Here is an 18,009-nt window from a genome sequence, read left to right on the forward strand (position 1 = left end):
GCTGTTCAGCATAATGTATCAAGAATTATTATGTGATATACCCATTATTAAAGCAATGTCATATCGTTCTGAGATAACGGCCTTGACATATTCATATAATTTTTTATATTTCTTACTACCAGAGAGGTGTTGTAAGCTAAATACCCCATAAATATCATTTAACGTTCCATTAGCAAATATTGATGAATGTAGTTAAGTCACAGCCATTTTTGCACGGGCCGTGAACTTCCATGGAGAAATGAAGGTAAGGAATCAGCAATCCACAAGCTTGGCACCAGCAAACGAAGGCTACAGCTATTTACCGAGAAAGTTGGCCTTCCGGTTAGGGACGTGCAGCTGTGAGCTTGCATTCGGGAAATAGTGGGTTCGAACCCCACTGTCAGCAACGCTGAAGATCGTTTTCCGTGGCTTCCTATTTTCACACTAGACAAATGCCGGGCATGTACCTTAATTAATGCCGCGCCCGCTTCCTTCCCACCCCTAGCCCTTTCCTATCCCTTTCCTATCCCGTCGTCGTCGTGAGAGCTATCTGTGTAAGTGCGACGTAAAGCCAATTGTGAATAAAAAAGCTACAACTATATAGTCACCCATTTCGTTCAAATTTCGGGAGGTTGATCTTTGTTGTAAATAAACAGACGTATGCCTTTGTTGAACAGCCTGCATACCCGTTAGCAATTTGCAGGTGAGAATCTGTAGCACCAGTGGTTTAGTGATTAGCGCCCCTTATTTCCACTGGGTCGTCTCAACTTCGAGGCTTGCTAGTGCCACATTTCGCTATTTTCTTCTCCCTTTCTCTTTTATTTTCCTTTGTCTTTGCCCGTGCGAACTAGGACGTGCGTTGTTTAAGTATAAACTGTAGGCTTATCACAAAATCATATACAATCATTCCGTTTTCCCGCTCATGATTTGATAAATCTGGCTTTTTCCGGTATTCTAGTCACTGCTTCAGTGAGGTTTTACAACAAGGAACCAGTAAAAAAAAAATTCTCATGCTATGAAATGTTTTGGGGAAGGTTATTTACAGCGTGGGTTAACATATTAATATATATCATGATATTCATGATCTTACATGAAATACATTATAAAATAGACAGTTATCGGAAAGTGGACACTTGTTGTTTTTCTTTTTTTTCTTTTGTATTTTGTGGAATAGTACACCGCACATTTAGTAACACAAATTATTACTCGTCAGTGGATAGCCGCGCTCTTTAAGTCAATTAAAGAAAGACGAAAGAGAAGTGAGAGAAAAGGGAAAGTACAGTTTAGGGGAGTACGTCAGCGTAGAAGAGTCAGAGACGCTACCTACTCCACCAGCAATGCTGCAAATACTCACACGCAAATGCCAACACGTATGCAGGCTGTTATATTTAAGAAGCTATTTTATCGTAAGACAAGGGCCAATGGCATAAAATCTTGGGCACTCGTCTCTTTATTTTAGACGTAGATCAACCTCCCGAAGTTTGAACAAAACTGGCGACCCCATAGTTGCAGCTTCCCCTTATAAGTGTGATAGAGTGGTTCGGTAATTCGGTCATTCCTGCACAAACGCATTAAACTGGAAGTCATTTCTGGTGTAGCCTGAGGGAACTTCAGGGCCTTGTGAGAACATTCTCATCGCGTTTCAACATGTATTGCTTAGAATTGCATCGCCAGGACATTTTAGCACCAAGGAAAATGTAGAAAAATTCCAAGATGGTGGAGAAATCGTATAACGTACCGTTTTTATATTGTCAGTTTCGATCTCTTTAATGTCCGTTGAAAACTGAACAGTGGCAATGAAGCTCAATTAATTTCATTCAATGATATACAGAGGATTGGAAATGTTTTTGTGACTATCAATTTTAGAAGCTACTTCCTTGGTTGAAGTATATTAAAGAAATCATAAGGGAGATTACATGGACCACTTATATGAATTTCACCGAGGTGAGTAGCTAGGACGATAGAGCGCTGGCCTTCCTAACCCAGCTTGCCAGGTTTGATCCTGCTCAAATACGTCAGCCTCGTTCAGTAGATTTACTGGCTTGTTAAAGAAATTCTAGGAATAAAATTTGAACACCTTGACGTCTCCAAAAACCGTAAATATATTTCGTGGGACGTAAAGTCAGTAACGTAATAATATATACAATTATGAATGTATATTATATTATTTTACATACAACATCCATGCGCAAAGACTGGTTTGACCCCGGAAAGTTCCACCATAAGCTGTCATGATAATGATGATGATGATGATGATGATGCTTGTTGTTTTAAGGGGCCTAACATCGAAGGTCATCGGCCCTATAAGCTGTCATAGGAAGCGCAGGAGTCACGTAAGATGTTTACTAGGGAAATTAAGAGTAATAGGGATTTTCGTTGCTTGCCTCACTGCATCAGAAAGTGCTGCTAGAGATCAGTCTGCCATGATCAGTGAAATGTACAAATCTACAAACCATAATTTCATATCGTACATCACAAGTAGTAGCTATAGTTTGGTTTCCAGCAATGCTCATACCTCAATCACTTATAATCAAAGCCGAAGATCTTTTTTGAAACAGGTTAATGAAAGTAAAAAAAATTGTTGTAGCCTACACCAGAAGATGCAGTGTTCTGTGAACACTACATTTCACTAGATATGGATTTGGGCTCAATATAAATCATAGCTCCTAGATAAATTTAAAAGGGCCGATGTTAGGTCCCTTTAAACAACAAGCAAGCAAGCAAACAAGCATCATAAATTTAAAAAATACCCATCCATAATCACATCCTACATGCGTCTCATATTCATATCGATCTATTATTCTAGAACGATAATAATAATAATAATAATAATAATAATAATAATAATAATAATAATAATAATGTTATTTGCTTTACGTCCCACTAACTACTTTTACGGTCTTCGGAGACGCCGAGGTGCCGGAATTTAGTCCCGCAGGAGTTCTTTTATGTGCCAGTAAATCTACCGACACGAGGCTGTTGTATTTGAGCACCTTCAAATACCACCGGACTGAGCCAGGATCGAACCTGCCAGGTTGGGGTTAGAAGGCCAGCGCCTTAACCGTCTGAGCCACTCAGTCCGGCTATTCTAGAACGAAACGTTCAATTTTGTTAAACTATTTTAAATACGTGCATTGATTTTACGTTTCTGTTTAGTTTTTAATTAGTCTGTAATCTTCTAACTGTTAGAATCTAAAACTAGTTCGAGATTATTCAAGCGTTCTTTGCACGATTCAATGGCTTTAGAAAACAGTGAACACGCATGTGACTTTAAGCTCCTCTCTGAATGCCAGGTTTTTGTAAGCCTTCATTTCATGAATAATTCCATTACGTTAGGGATGAAATAAGTCTGGAAATGGTTGTTATAGGTTCACAGCCGAGCTATTGAATAGGACAGTCGTAACATCAATTAACTGAAGTTTTGTGTGCTCATCTTCTCCGTCATGTCTCGCTTTGTTTGTTCTAGTGACAGTTCATTGATTGGTATTCACTCTCCTGTATATTTCCAATCGAACGAAATGTAATCATAAAGCCAGTCACCGATATACGAGAATGTGCGTCATTGCTCGTCATGATTTGCTTCCCCAAAGTACGTATATTTCAGTAGAATGAGCGCATTCGGAACTGGTATTCTTTATCCATGTGTTGGCACGGACGTTTTGGCGGTAGATTGGAATAATAATAATAATAATAATAATAATAATAATAATAATAATAATAATAATAATAATAATAATAATAATAATAACGATGTCGGCATGTAAAAGATCTCTGGTGACACATTTGGTGTTTACCCGACAAAATTCATTAAATTTCAGCCACAGACGCCCAAGAGTTTCGGTCTACTCTGTCTGCCATCTAGTAGGCCTCGAGTCCAAGGTTGACGCCCCGAACAAATAACATTTTTTTAAAGCCTAGAATAAAACTCATCGTCGAAACTGACAAGCATACAGCCAGATGACCTCAAAATCAAATGTCTGCAGACAGCACCTGAGGCCATACGATTATTATTATTATAAAAGTGGTGATATCTGTAGTTGTTATTCACAGTAGAAGGGAAAGGCAGGACATGTAGGCTACGTGCTGGAGAATCTCTTCCCCAACTTCACATCTGCAAATAATACTGTACGTCGTATTCTCCGTCCTGTTTTCTAATTATTTCCCCACTTCAGATAGCGAGTATTCCTCATGAATAGATCTCATCGATATTATGTGTAGCAAAACTTGGTGTGGGGATAAACATTTCACACTCACTGGCATTTCCTATTTTTAAGAAAAAATGGTAACATCAAGCTGGCCAAGTACAGTTGAAACCGGACGGAGACTTCCGCTGCAAAGTAACGGATGCTCAACTTTTCTTTTGTTAGCATTTTTTCAAGACGAGAAAATCGTTCACAAGCAATGAAATGCATTTAGATGGGCTCTTTGTTCGACCAATTTTCTCGGCGAGTTCCGGTTAAGTTTGCCTCAGCTGTGCAGTGTTAGCAATAGCCTGTGCTACTCGTTCAAAAAATAGCTTTCGCACTTTCTCCTAGTATTTAGAAAGTCATAGGGACACTGTAGCTGAGCTAGGAAGAATTTTACTTCCCTGAGTATTTACGATAATTAATATGTATTTTTTTAAACCAATTGAGAAATGATTTTTTCTCTATGGCAGAAGAGCAATTTTTTGTGAAATTTGACCTGAAAGAATACACAATGAATAGCATCCTAAAAAGAAAAACATTTTCTTTTTTTATTAGTGTTTATGACAGATTATTTTCATAATTCCTTTCAGTGTTGCCTATTCATCGTTTTCAGTCGGTGAACACGTGATGATTTTTCAAAAGAAGTTCCGGATCAGCAGAAACTGAGGAGGGAATATGAGCTCTTTTACAGCCTAATCGAAATTGCTTTGAAACATACATATTACATCATCTTTATTGAAGCAAATTTACCTGCTGAATCATTACACATTTAATTCGATCTAGGAAGTGGTGTATAATAATTAGTTACGGTATCATTTTTTCTCCTAGATATTAAACATTGTTATACATTCTGGGACAGGTATGTATCCCAGTATTCATTGATTACATTTTTTTAATGTTCTTCTATTTCCTTATGCCAAATATTTGATTCTAACCGCATCCTACACACTCTTAACAAATGTACCTGTTCCTAGTTTCTATACACAACAAACAACGATTTTCATCATTTTCACCTCTATGGCCTTTATTCTCGTAGATATCAATTAACCACCCCGCATACCTCTTACCCATCTAAGTATTTATTTAATTGTCATGTTTTTTCTAATTTCACAGGACTTACGTAATTTTCTTTTGGTATTATATTCTGACATGATTATCTGTCATTACTTTTTAAATTAAATGGGTGGGTGGTCACTTTCTGTAAAACATAAAAATAAATAAAATAATAATATACAAGCGTATATTTGGAAGAAGTAAAGATGAAATGGCGAATGGCTTTTAGTGCCTGGAGTGTCCGAGGACAAGTTCGGCTTGCCAGGTGCATGTCTTTTGATTTGACTCACGTAGGCGACCTGCGCGTCGTGATGATGACGAAATGATGGTGAAGACGACACATGCACCCAGCTCTCGAGCCATCGGAGTTAACCAACGATGGTTAAAATTCCCGACCCTGCCGGGAATCTAACCCGGGACCCCTGTGGCCAACGGGTAGCACGCTAACCATATAGCCATGGAGCAGGTCTAGGAAGAAATAAAACACAGTGATTGTCACATCACTTGTCTAGAAAACTGAAATAACACTGAATTTTATACCGGTTTAACGTCGTACTAACACATACGGGTTCATGACCACAATTGGAATTGGAAAGATCTAATACTGAAAACTAGTGGCTATGACTTTAATTAAGGTATTACCCAGGCATATTTCCTGATGTGACAATTGGGTGCCGACAGTGGGAATCGAATCCACGAATTCTCGATTGTAAGCATCAAACTACACGACACGTACCGCGCAGTCAGCTCACATAGCAGTATAGAACTGAAGTTAAAGATATAATTATATCTGAGGGATTAAATAAATAACATGAACATTATAAGATTTATAAGTTACTGGAAGATAACGATATACAGGATGGTCGGGGACAACGTGAACCGTTTATATGAGCGTTAGAGGGTTGGTCATACTGATAAATAATTTGAAAGATCTATAGACATTGTTATTTTGTCTCGGTGTTTTCCAAATTCGTACGTTCCTCGTCGCCAGATGTTTCATTCCAGGCTTCTGTCAATCTCATACACCTGCCAATGCCATATGTTACGTACACATGTTATGTGACCCTCTTAGACTGATTCTGATGGTTCGGTCAGCATCCGCTTCGAACGCTAGCGCTGTGCCGCATTCGGGGAGCCATCTGGTGACGAATGAACGTACCATTTCTACTTCTATTGGCCTATAACGTCTAAACCTCTCTCGTGGACAGTCGAGATTTTCTTCTGATGACGCAGAGCACAGTTCTCTGCGAAATATAAAGAATTTCACCTTATTTTCTTGACACGGCATAAGCCCAAAAGCCTATAGAGTATCATGGCTATAAGCACGGGCCGTGAAAGCATCAATGGCAACATTGAAAGATCTAATTCGGTATCTCGCACCGTTGTCATTTTATAGCTGTTGACGTTAGCCTATCAGATCGATTTGCGGGTGAATTCATATGAGCTTTGCGCGGCAGTGCTGCTAAACCTGCGCGCGACTGAAGAGCGACTTGCGGGCCATGCCGATAAATCAGCATCGAACTCGACCACAACGTTGGTTTCATCAGTGTCACCGTAGCGTACTTTCTTTGGCACGATCCATTCAGTTTGGTGGTCTCTATTCTAAAACCCTCCACTTGCGAACTGTTATTCTTCGACTGGTGCTCTCATGCCGGCATTAATCCACGTACAGATTTTGTAATATTGCCTCGCAAAGCCCATTTGAATTCTTCAGCGAAGTGATCCGATAGGGTAAATTCAGCAGCTGATAAAATGACGACGATATGAGATATCGAATTATTTGTTTCTAATAATGTACCAGCATGACCAACGCTCTAACGCAAGCGATTCCAACTGAGGTGCTTCCACGGCCCCGGCCGGCCCCGGCAGCAGCCCCAGTGCTGTGCTAAAGCACCGTTGAGGTGGTGGGGGGAAGGAGGGGAAGTGACAGAGCCAGAACCATAGGTCGTCAAGTCAGCGCGCAGCTTATGAAAACAATATTATTTATGACAGTTCTGTGAACACACAAACACACAATTTATTCTGTACATACTTTGCGTTTGCCTTAATGTACATTTAGCGTTTAAGTCGATTGCTGACATCGTTTTGCGGCAACTAATTTACCAATAATGGGTACAATCGATTTGACAGTAGAAATTCTAAGCACAACCTCCAAGTCCGCATCAGACAGAGAAGTACTAGTTCTCCATTTATTAAAATCAGAATTGAAAACATCTGGGTTTTTTGCAATTTTTTAATTTTATTTTTTGCAATTTTCAGAGCAACAATAGCCCATAACGTGCTCGAACTGGCCTTCTAAAGTATTGGGTTCAAGTATCTGTGGGACAGGGAGATAAAATAATCAAAATAATTACCTTTGTGGGTTCTTTTTTTTGCAGTAGGTCTTATGGCGATGATGGGATAGAAAAAGGCTATGAATGGAAAGGAAGCGGCCGTGGGCTTAATTAAGGAACAGCCCCAGTATTTTCTTGGTTTGAAAATGGGAAACAACGGAAAACCATCTTCAGCGCTGCCGACAGAGGTGTTCGAACCCACTATCTCCCGGATGCAAGCTCACAGCTGAGCACCCCTAACCGCGCCGCCAGCTCCACCGGTGTTTTTTCTTAGCAGCACATCTAAGTCTTATTCTAAACAGTTCTTAATAATACAAAACAAAAAACGAAAACAAATCTCCTAAATTGCATGTAAAACAATTCCTAATGAGTAAGTTACTACGTATCTCTGAAGAACTTGGCAATTCCGATTTTAACTTAGCAATTTGTTCGGTTCTTGCTGCGCCAACAATGTCATCACAGGTGGAAACATGTTTATTGTGGTAGTGTCGTCGCACGGTTGAAGACTTTACGCTTAAAATGAAATGACAAATTAAACACTGAGATTTCCCTTCGGTATTGAGAATAAAATATGAATCCACCCATGAAGGATTAAACGACATTTTAAACGAAGGTGAAACACACTGCTCCGCTATCTGTTCTATCGAATAGATTCCACTGAGAATGACACACACAGAGAGAGAGAATGAGAATGAATGTACTGTCTCTTACGCACTAGTGTTGGCTACTGAATGCATGATTCGAAGCAGTGTATCGATTCATTCAAATGTCCGAGTGAATCGATTCACAGGAACGGCGAGCTCACGACACGATTCAGCTTACTCCCAGCGGACAGTGCTGAGTGGCGCACTCACTGGACGTTGACGGGGAGCCGAGCTTCCGCTGCAGGGAACAGTGAATCATGGCACATCGAAAGAATCGTGAACGAACGCGGCTCAGTGAGACACATGATACACACGGCTCCTTATCGGCTAACTGGACACGCGGAGAGCCGAGCTTCCGCTGCATCGAGACATACTCTACAGTGAGCCATGGCACACGGAAAGAATCGTGAACGAGCCGGCTCAGTGAGACACAAGATACGCACGGCTCCTTATCGGCTCACTGCAGCCAGACATGCAGTGAGCCACGCTACACTGAAAGAATCGTATGCTATAATGGACTCTCGAGCTCAGCTCATTTAAAAATAATACCCATTTGCATTCACTGTCCTCTTCTTACAGGGAGGTTTAAATAATAGATGGATTTATTTGCAGTGTTAAAAAGGTAGTCACAACAAAATTCTGAAGTAGCTAGTAAGTAGGTAGGCTATTAGGTTATACTATTTATTAGTTTAATGAATCTTAGTATTATAACTTAATTGACATTTGACAATTAAACTCGACTCTAGCCTGCCCTATGACTATGAGTCATGCTCATGACCACTCAAAAGTACCTGTTTTATACTGGGAAGAACGGCTCAGTATTTTCTCAGTTCATATGTCACATCGTTGCACAAGACTTCAATCATATGTGAACAGACGCAATAACAGTATGTTGAATAAGAAAACCAGCGGGCTATTGTACATCTCGGGTAGCCTATACAAAATATGACGATTTAAAAAATCCTCAGCTGATAGAAAAATACATATTTTCAAAAATGACTGAGCGAGTTGTCGTGCGGTTAATACCGCGTGGCTATGCGCTTGCATTCGGGGGATGGTGGGTTAGAATCCCACCGTCGGCAGCCGTTAAGATGGTTTTCCGTAGTTTCCCCATTTTCACACCAGGAAATGCTGGGACTGTACCTTAATTCAGGCCATGGCTGCTACCTTCCTAATCCTTACCTTTCCCACCCTGCGTCGCCGGAAACCTTCGATGTATTAGAGTAACTAGCATTTTTCTAAGAAAGGAGTTCATAGTATGAAGACCAGATGGCAGCTGCGAGCACTGAATGCTGTTGGTGCTGTCTTACCAGCACATACTACACAGATGCAGTAGGAGCGGTGACCAATGAGCCGTGAATCGGATCACTGTATCGATTCAGTAACGTGAACGGAATCAAATGAATCGATTCAGTAAAATGAATCGAACGTCCCATCACTATTACGCACACATGCACCGACCACTGCGCGCTGCGCGTGGTAGGTGGGGAAGGACGGGAAAGGTGCTGCCGAGTGCAGCGCTGGTGCGCCCCGGCACTAAGTGCTCGAGTTGGAAAGGCCTGCTCTAACGCTACATAATAATAATAATAATCATAATAATAATAATAATAATAATAATAATAATAATAATAATAATAATAATAATAATAATAATAATAATAATAAGAGAAGATGAATAAGAATACACCTGTCAAAGAACAGCGCTGGTATCTAGAGGAATGTACAGTAGCTAGCGATCTTCTCTTCTCAGGCTGGTCAAACACGTTAATGTCAGAGCTGTCGAACCCTGATATTAAAATCATTTTATATTTCTTCACGTGATAACAAAGGGGAGTAAGGGAAGCCACAGCAAAAAAACGCTAGAGAGACAAATTGAGAGGAAGAAGAAAGACGAACAAAAGAAGTAGAGAAATGAGTATGTCTGAAAGAGATTCAACACATTGATTGGAAGGTGACGAGGAGCAGTGGGAAAAGGTGTGCGCAGAATACTATAAGCAAACGAAATGTTGAGAAAATTACATATGTTTTGTTTGGAAACATGACAGCTACTAATTTTCTCAAGCCGTTCTATCAATTATTTCTTCGTTCGCCTCTCTATCTCTCTTCAGCTTGATGGTACCGGGAGACGTGTATAACAACCAGGTGAAGAGGTTTTGATTGATGAGTGATGGGTATCCTTAAACATATAATGGCACTAAACATGGCCTCTGGATAAACCAAATTAAGTCATTTACAAGATTCCTAGATCGAATCGTAACAAGAGAAAAAGAAGCAACGAAGCTTTTGAGCCTAATTCCCCAGTGGTCTCGACATAATTGAACCGAACACGGACAAAGCTGTGTTCCAAGTATTTCAGTAAAATTACACAGACATTATTGTAACATCTTGCAAAGGGTAGACTATTTCCCTTCTCTTTTATCAGTATGAGAACTAAAAATAACCTTCTGGACGTACAGACGACCCAGCTAAATACCCTGAAGTATGAACACTTCCTCGGCCGTATTGCGTTCTTTTCTGGATCAGGTCGACTTCATCTCATAGCAGCCAGATTATCAGTTGATCTTAAGAGGAAGAGTGAACCCTGTTTCAGTACTCAGTCCACCGAGCTCGATAGCTGCAGTCGCTTAAGTGCGGCCAGTGTCCAGTATTCGGGAGATAGTAGGTTCGAACCCCACTATCGGCAGCCCTGAAAATGGTTTTCCGTGGTTTCCCATTTTCACACCAGGCAAATGCTGGGGCTGTACCTTAATTAAGGCTACGGCCGCTTCCTTTCCACTCCTAGCTCCTCCTTGTCCCATCGTCGCCATAAGACCTATCTGTGTCGGTGCGACGTAAAGCAAGTAGCAAAAAAGTTCTCAGTCCAGGATTAAAGTCACTGACGAAGCTCGCGTCGTAACCGGGGCGTCAGGTAAAGAGACAGACTCGCTACATGTAGGCTATAACATAGAGCTAGGATGGGAATCAGAAGTCCTTAATTATCTGGCTCCTCATTAAGGTTAACTAAAATAGTTGGCCGGGTTGAGTGGCTCAGGTGGGAGAAGCGCTGGCCTTCTAAGCACAAGTTGGCGAGCTCGATCCTTGTTCAGTCCGCTGATATATGAAAATGTTGAAATACGATAGCTTCATGTCAGATTTACTGGCATTAAACCCTGGGACAAATTCTTAGTACTTCGAGGTCACCAAAATCCATAAAAGCAGATAGTGGGGCATGCAACCTGTATTATTATTATTATTATTATTATTATTATTATTATTATTATTATTATTATTATTATTATTATTATTTTTACACCTTTAAGCCCAATTGAGGAGCACGCTTGAATTTATTTAGCTGATAATTTTGCTTTCTTCTCTTCCCAGAATCTCTTCACCTCTCGCTGAAATTCTTCTTACTTTCTTCTGTCCAGGTTTTATTAGTTCTAGCCTTTGGCTCCGCGAAATAATGATTATTAATCAGTGTTCTGAAAGCAGAACGTTTCTTCACAGTTTCATGGTTGATGTTGATTTCCTGAAGATCTGTTTCTATTTCATTTAGCCAGTTGTTCTTGACTTTCAGTGTGAGGGCAAGATTTAGAATTCTTTTGGTCAGTCTATCATTCTATATTCTGAGAATGTGACGATAGAATTTAAACCCCCGTTTCCTGATAGTGTCTGAGAGTTTATGGCATGGCAGTACATTTCATGAGATTCCCTTTTCATCCATACTCCCTCCGTATAGACTGGGCCGAAAATTTTCCCTGGGATTTTCTTGTTCCTCTATCAGTGCGTACCAGGTGGCGGATCTGGGGGCTCGCTGGACTTCTCGGGAGGGTAGAAACACGTGCAGCCAGAAAACATCATGAGGGAATCTCTAAGACTCAACACCTGAGTTGTACCAGTGAGGTCGACGAAGGTCAATCTCCCTATTTTCTTCAACTTAGTAGCATGATGGAAACGTCAGTTCAGGATACTACTACCCCAGGCCCTAGTATTCACACTAGTCTTTCTCGGTCATCGGATTCTGGGGGGCCGAGAACATCATGCGGGAATGGACCAGAGCTTCCCAAATCTCTTCGCCGAAAGCGCAAACATTTCATTGGCACCTTAAACATCAATACTCTTCCTAAGACTGGAAAGCTAAAACAGCTAACAAACATACTAGGTTAATTCAACATCCAAATTTTATCACTGCAAGAAAACAGGTATGCTAATGAAAATTATTATTATTATTATTATTATTATTATTATTATTATTGTTTTTGTTATAATAATAATAATAATAATAATAATAATAATAATAATAATAATAATAATAATAATAAGACAGGAAAGCCATGGCCAAGGTTCAAGGTATCGAAGTAACTTAGTGCACTGGTACACGCATGTACACAAATGGTATCCCGATATAAGCAAAATATGGCTTCCCCCCACCTCCTCGCTTAAGGCATTGCTGCAGGTAGACAGCCCGCTATAAGAACTGGGCACAGTGGTGAATGTATAGCAATTCACACACTGTGCCCTCAGCACTACCCCTTCACTTCCTTCCCCTACTTCTCGATACCGGAGCGGCCTTCACCACTACCCCTTCACTCCCTCCCCTCACTTCCATTACTGGAGTGGGGCAGTGATGATTGTTTACGTCGAGACACCATTTCTGTGCATGCTTGTAGCCTCATGTTTGAGCTCTGCGGTAGTTTAAACTTACTCTACGAAGTTAACTTGTTTAGGGCGTAAGGATAGTTCAACACCGAATTCTCAGTAATTTACCCTGACCTGCATGCGATCACTCATATATCTTTTCATATATTATTTTTGTAGTCCTACAGTACATTAGGTAATAAGCTTGGTCATTGTGATAAATAGGCTTTGTTTTTTTGAGTATGTGGGATTGATATTGTTGGACACGCCAGTGAATGATCCGCTGTTGAAAGTGCTGTTGGATTAATATAATTATAAAGTAGTTAATAATTGTTGAAATTTATTTAATTTTTAGTGTGCGTGTGATCCATTTAGTGCTATGAATATAGTTGTTTGGTGTTTTGTTGTCAGAAATTAATGCGAGTCATATTTTAATTTTATTTGTCGTGGTAGTCGGTAAATTACGTGTCTCCTTTATGTAGATAAGGTTTACTTTGTTTCGATTTTCGGTTGGAGAAATACGACATTTTATAATATTTTGTATTTAAATATCGGTAGGTTTGTGGGCCAAATACTTTAAAAGATACGTTATCAGTGACGTGCATTGAACCCCAGCAACCCCAGCGCTCTGGGGAAAATACTTTTTATATTTAGATTTTCTTATTATTCCAAAGAATGTTTCTTTATCAAGTTAAAAAGAACTGCAAACAGCTAAGTCAAGACAAGTACAGCTGTCTCAAAAACCCGTTCGCTCTACCGCAGTCCAGGCCTCTCCAGGCAGCTGGGTTTCTTTGCTGGCGCGAAAGAGAGCTACCCCAGCGAAATTCAAGACGCTTGGTGGACGGATGCGCTTTAAGCGTCCTTCTTTTGGGAAAGCGGGGTGATAGCTGTTAGCCTCGCTCGAGATTCACAGCGTCTTACGGCGAACGAGCAGCTAGCTTGGGTACATGTTAGTTGTGAGAGTTAACACTCGAAGAGTTCAGGGCCACGCGTCAGAGGCTACAAGAAGAAACGCTATAGCCACTTGCACATAGTCTTCTTAATACATATAGCCATTTTATGAAATCAATTGTAATAAAAGTATTTATTTTTAGACTTCAGCATGTATGGAGTTTTTGGGAACGATTCATTGATGGCACGTGCAGAGTATGTTTTGCAATGCGCGCGGAGAAATATATAGGTTGCCAGCATGAATACAGACAGACCCAAACGCGATGAAGCCTACAAGTATTTTGTTGCTCTGTCTGAGTGGCTTTGACTGTAACGGTGATAGATTGTGAATTTTTGCACCGTTCCTATTGTATTACAGGTGAAATTTTCGCGAGTTCTCTGGTATTCTTCGTAAATATAACAGTGGTATCCGTCATGAGGAATATTCTCCCTAGTTTGTTGTAGCTCTACTTACGCTCAGTAAGGGAGTGAAACTGCATAACGTCGGCGACGGTAAATACCTGCTTAATTTTGCTCAAGTTTAGGTTAGACTTTTTAAGCAAGAAAACAAAATTTAGTCCCAGTATATTTCTGTCAAGACCATGACTCTACTATTACGGAGCGTCAGCGGGTGAAACTGTAAGTACATTGTTTAAAATCTGCTCTAGCTTAAGTTATGACATTGCCGTTGAAAATATTATTATTCCAGTGAGCTTTAATTTCATTAGTTCTTTAATTTGATTCAAGAACTGGTAAAATCCAAAGAAACGCATCTCGATTTGTTCTGGGTGATTTCCGACAAAAGAGTTGCAAAGTTTGGGCTGGGAAGAACTGGGAGAAAGAAGACGAGCTCCTCGACTAAGTGGTATGTTCCGAGCTGTCAGCGGAGAAATGGCGTGGAATGACATTAGTAGACGTAGGCGTCGCAATATGAAGGTAATGTTGGAATTCAAGTGGAAAAATTGGTGCAAATATTCATTTATAAGAAGGAGAGTAAGGGATTGGAATAACTTACCAAGGGAGTTCAATAAATTTCCAATGTCATTATTATTATTTTAGAAAAGGCTAGGAGAACAGCTGATAGGGAATCTGCCACCTGGACGACTGCCCTAAATGCAGATCAATACTGATTGATACCTAAATTGTCTTATCCATTTGTTTATTGGCTGATCTGTTTTCTTGATATATTTCCACTTAGTTATCGAGCGAGTTTTTAAAATAGTAGGCTTTAAAAGAGAGTGGTGGGGCTGCGTTTTTAAAAGAATGCAGCTGTCGTAAGGAACGAATAGCCTACACCGCACCTCACTGTAAGTTATTACAAGAAATTGTAACTTCCGCAGCTTTTACGTTAGTGCAGTAAATAGACACGGTATTTCGTAAGGATATTCAAAATATCACGAAGGTAATAATTTATTTAATGAAACAATGCGATACGCTTGTAAATTTTGTTTAAGGAAACGAGGTTCACGGGAGTATAACTTACTGCATTTCACTGGCGATATTTGGATTGTTGGTTATTGTGTGTTTCTCTTCGTATTCAAATGTTGCTCTGTAGACATACGGACGAGAACAAAGCGTATAGGGTAGTCGTGAAGACAAGTGAAAACCGAGCAATTGTCTGTGTGGTTTGGGTCACGTAGCTATCAGCTTGCATTCGGGAGATAGTGGGTTCGAACTTCACTGTCGGAAGCTCTGAAGATGGTTCTCCGTGGTTTCCCATATTCACAGCAAGCAAATGCTGTGGCTGTACCTTAATTAAGGCCACGGCTGATTCCTTACCACTCCTAGCACTTTCCTGCCCCCATCGTCACCGTAAGACTTATCTGTGTCGGTGCGGCATAAAGCAACTTGTAAAAAAATGTTAAATAATAATGTCGTTGGTTTGACGTCCCACTAACTAATTATTCAACGAATTTTGCAGATGCCAGGAGCCGAAATTTTGTCCTGCAGGATATCATTTACTTACCGATAAAATTATTGTCACGAGGCTGTCACATGTGAACACCTTCGAGTATTGCTGGACAGAGCCAGGATCGGCTGCAGAAAGCCAACGTACGACAGTCTATGCCACTCAAACCGGCTTCGTAGAAATTCAAGTTAATCAAAAATAGCTTTTTTATTATTCTTCCTTATTTTACTCATTGAGACGTGTTCTTATAATTTTTTACTGTCGTAAAATGTACTTATTTGCCTCTAATGTATTAGCAGGTTAAAATAATAATTTCGTGTGGCTATTTCTAGCCGAGTGCAGCCCTTGTAAGGTAGACCCTCCGATGAGGGTGGGCGGCATCTGCCATGTGTAGTTAACTGCGTGTTAATGTGGTGGAGGATAGTGTTATGTGTTCTGTGTGAGTTGCAGGGATATTGGGGACAGCTCAAACACCCAGCCCGCGGGCCACTGGAATTAACCAATGAAGGTTAAAATCCCTAACCCTGCCGGGAATCGAACCCGGGACCCTCTGAACCGAAGGCCACTACGCTGACCTTTCTGCCAACGAGTTGGACAGCAGGTTAAAATGAGATGGTGCATAACTTATTTTGTAAATACTCCATAAGTAACTTTCCTTTGTGCTTTAATCTGGAAATCTGGTGTTTTATTTATAGGAAAGAAAACGCTCATTGAAACATATTAACTTCATAAAGTCGCATTCCCTTTGCGATCAAAAAGAAATTTGCAGAGAAGTTACAGAAACAAAATGCTCAATTGTTATTCTTTGCATTTATTTCATGTCTCCTTCCTCCTCTAGAGGCGGCTGTTACTGTTAGTCCTCTGCCTTTGGGAGTGACTCCAGTTGCTTGCATTTAATGTAACCGGAGAAAAAGCATTAAATTTCCTGAAAATAAATGTAGTGATATTTATTTACCGCAGGGACGTTGGCTCCCTCAAGGAGAGTAAATCTTCTTGATCTTCTTTCTTCACGCACCATAGTAATGGAACAATAGAGATAGCCAATGTGAGCTAGGAGTAAGGCCACTACTTGCACCTCTCTTGTGAACGCGTCGACCCTTTTTCAGTCGAAGATAACGGGTTCAGTTCCTCCTGAGTTTGGTTGTTGATTGCGACAAATATGTTTCGATGACATCTGGTGCATTATAACGTCGTTTTGAAGGGACAAATTTCCATAAGTTGCTTCAGTTAAGGCTGTCGTATGTCAATATGGACGTAAAACAAACAATTCAGTAATAATAATAATAATAATAATAATAATAATAATAATATCACGAAAAAGTAACGGTTACAAGCAGAAATACTTTTACATGAAAAGATCCTGCCATTGTGGGTTAGCCTCTACAAATCGGAGACGTGACGTCCAAGTCACTGTCTTCTCACCAAGATGACCATACACGTGAGAGTTTTGAAATGAAAAATCGTGTCACCGAGCAAGTGGCCACTTGGTGTGGGTCACGTAGTTATCAGCTTGCAATCGGAAGATAGCTGGATTTAACCTCACTGTCGGCAGCCATGAAGATGGTTTGATCTGGTTTCCCATTTTCATACTAGGCAAATGGTCGGGCTCTACCTTAATTAAGGCCATGGTCGCTTCCTTATATTCCTAGCCTTTCAAATCCCATCGTCGCTATAAGACCTATCTGTGTCGGTGCAACGTAAAGCAGATTGTAAAGAAAATATGTCTATGTGGTTTGGATTAAACATACGATTAGGGGTTCTATGACATGACTATGATCACAATACCAACAGTCACATAAAGCTCCGAATTTGCTAGCTTGTTTGACTTGATACCTGGCCAACTGTGAAAAACAACTTCTACAGTACTTAAGATCTTTATAGAATTTTCTTTTAAAACCACAGTCATGCTTTCAGTTATCACTAAATCAATCAAATGCCCCATTCAAGTTTCGACAGTGGAAAATTTATCATCGTCCACGGCCAACTGAAGGGATCATTTGGAAAACGTACCAATCGGGAGTTTACAGACGATAGGTGAGGGGATAATTCTTCTCCGCTGTTCCAGTAGTCGATAACACGCAGTCCCCCTATCCAATTATTGTTCCTTGTTTTGTTTAACTTAAGAAATTTCACAGGAATTTGGCTGCACTGTTGATCATAATAAGCTAAGTGCTAATGATTCAACCACCAAGCTTGAAACTTAAATATTATCTTGAAACAGATATGATATTATAAACAATATACAATGAACAAAGCTAACGACAGTCGCAACACTTACTCATGTGCTCCGAGAGAAATCTAAACATACTATTATCAATCTAGAATTTTCACCTCATAGATAAGGTATTATTCAATTT

This window comes from Anabrus simplex, chromosome 1, assembly GCF_040414725.1.
Source record: "Anabrus simplex isolate iqAnaSimp1 chromosome 1, ASM4041472v1, whole genome shotgun sequence".
Lineage (NCBI taxonomy): Eukaryota > Metazoa > Arthropoda > Insecta > Orthoptera > Tettigoniidae > Anabrus > Anabrus simplex.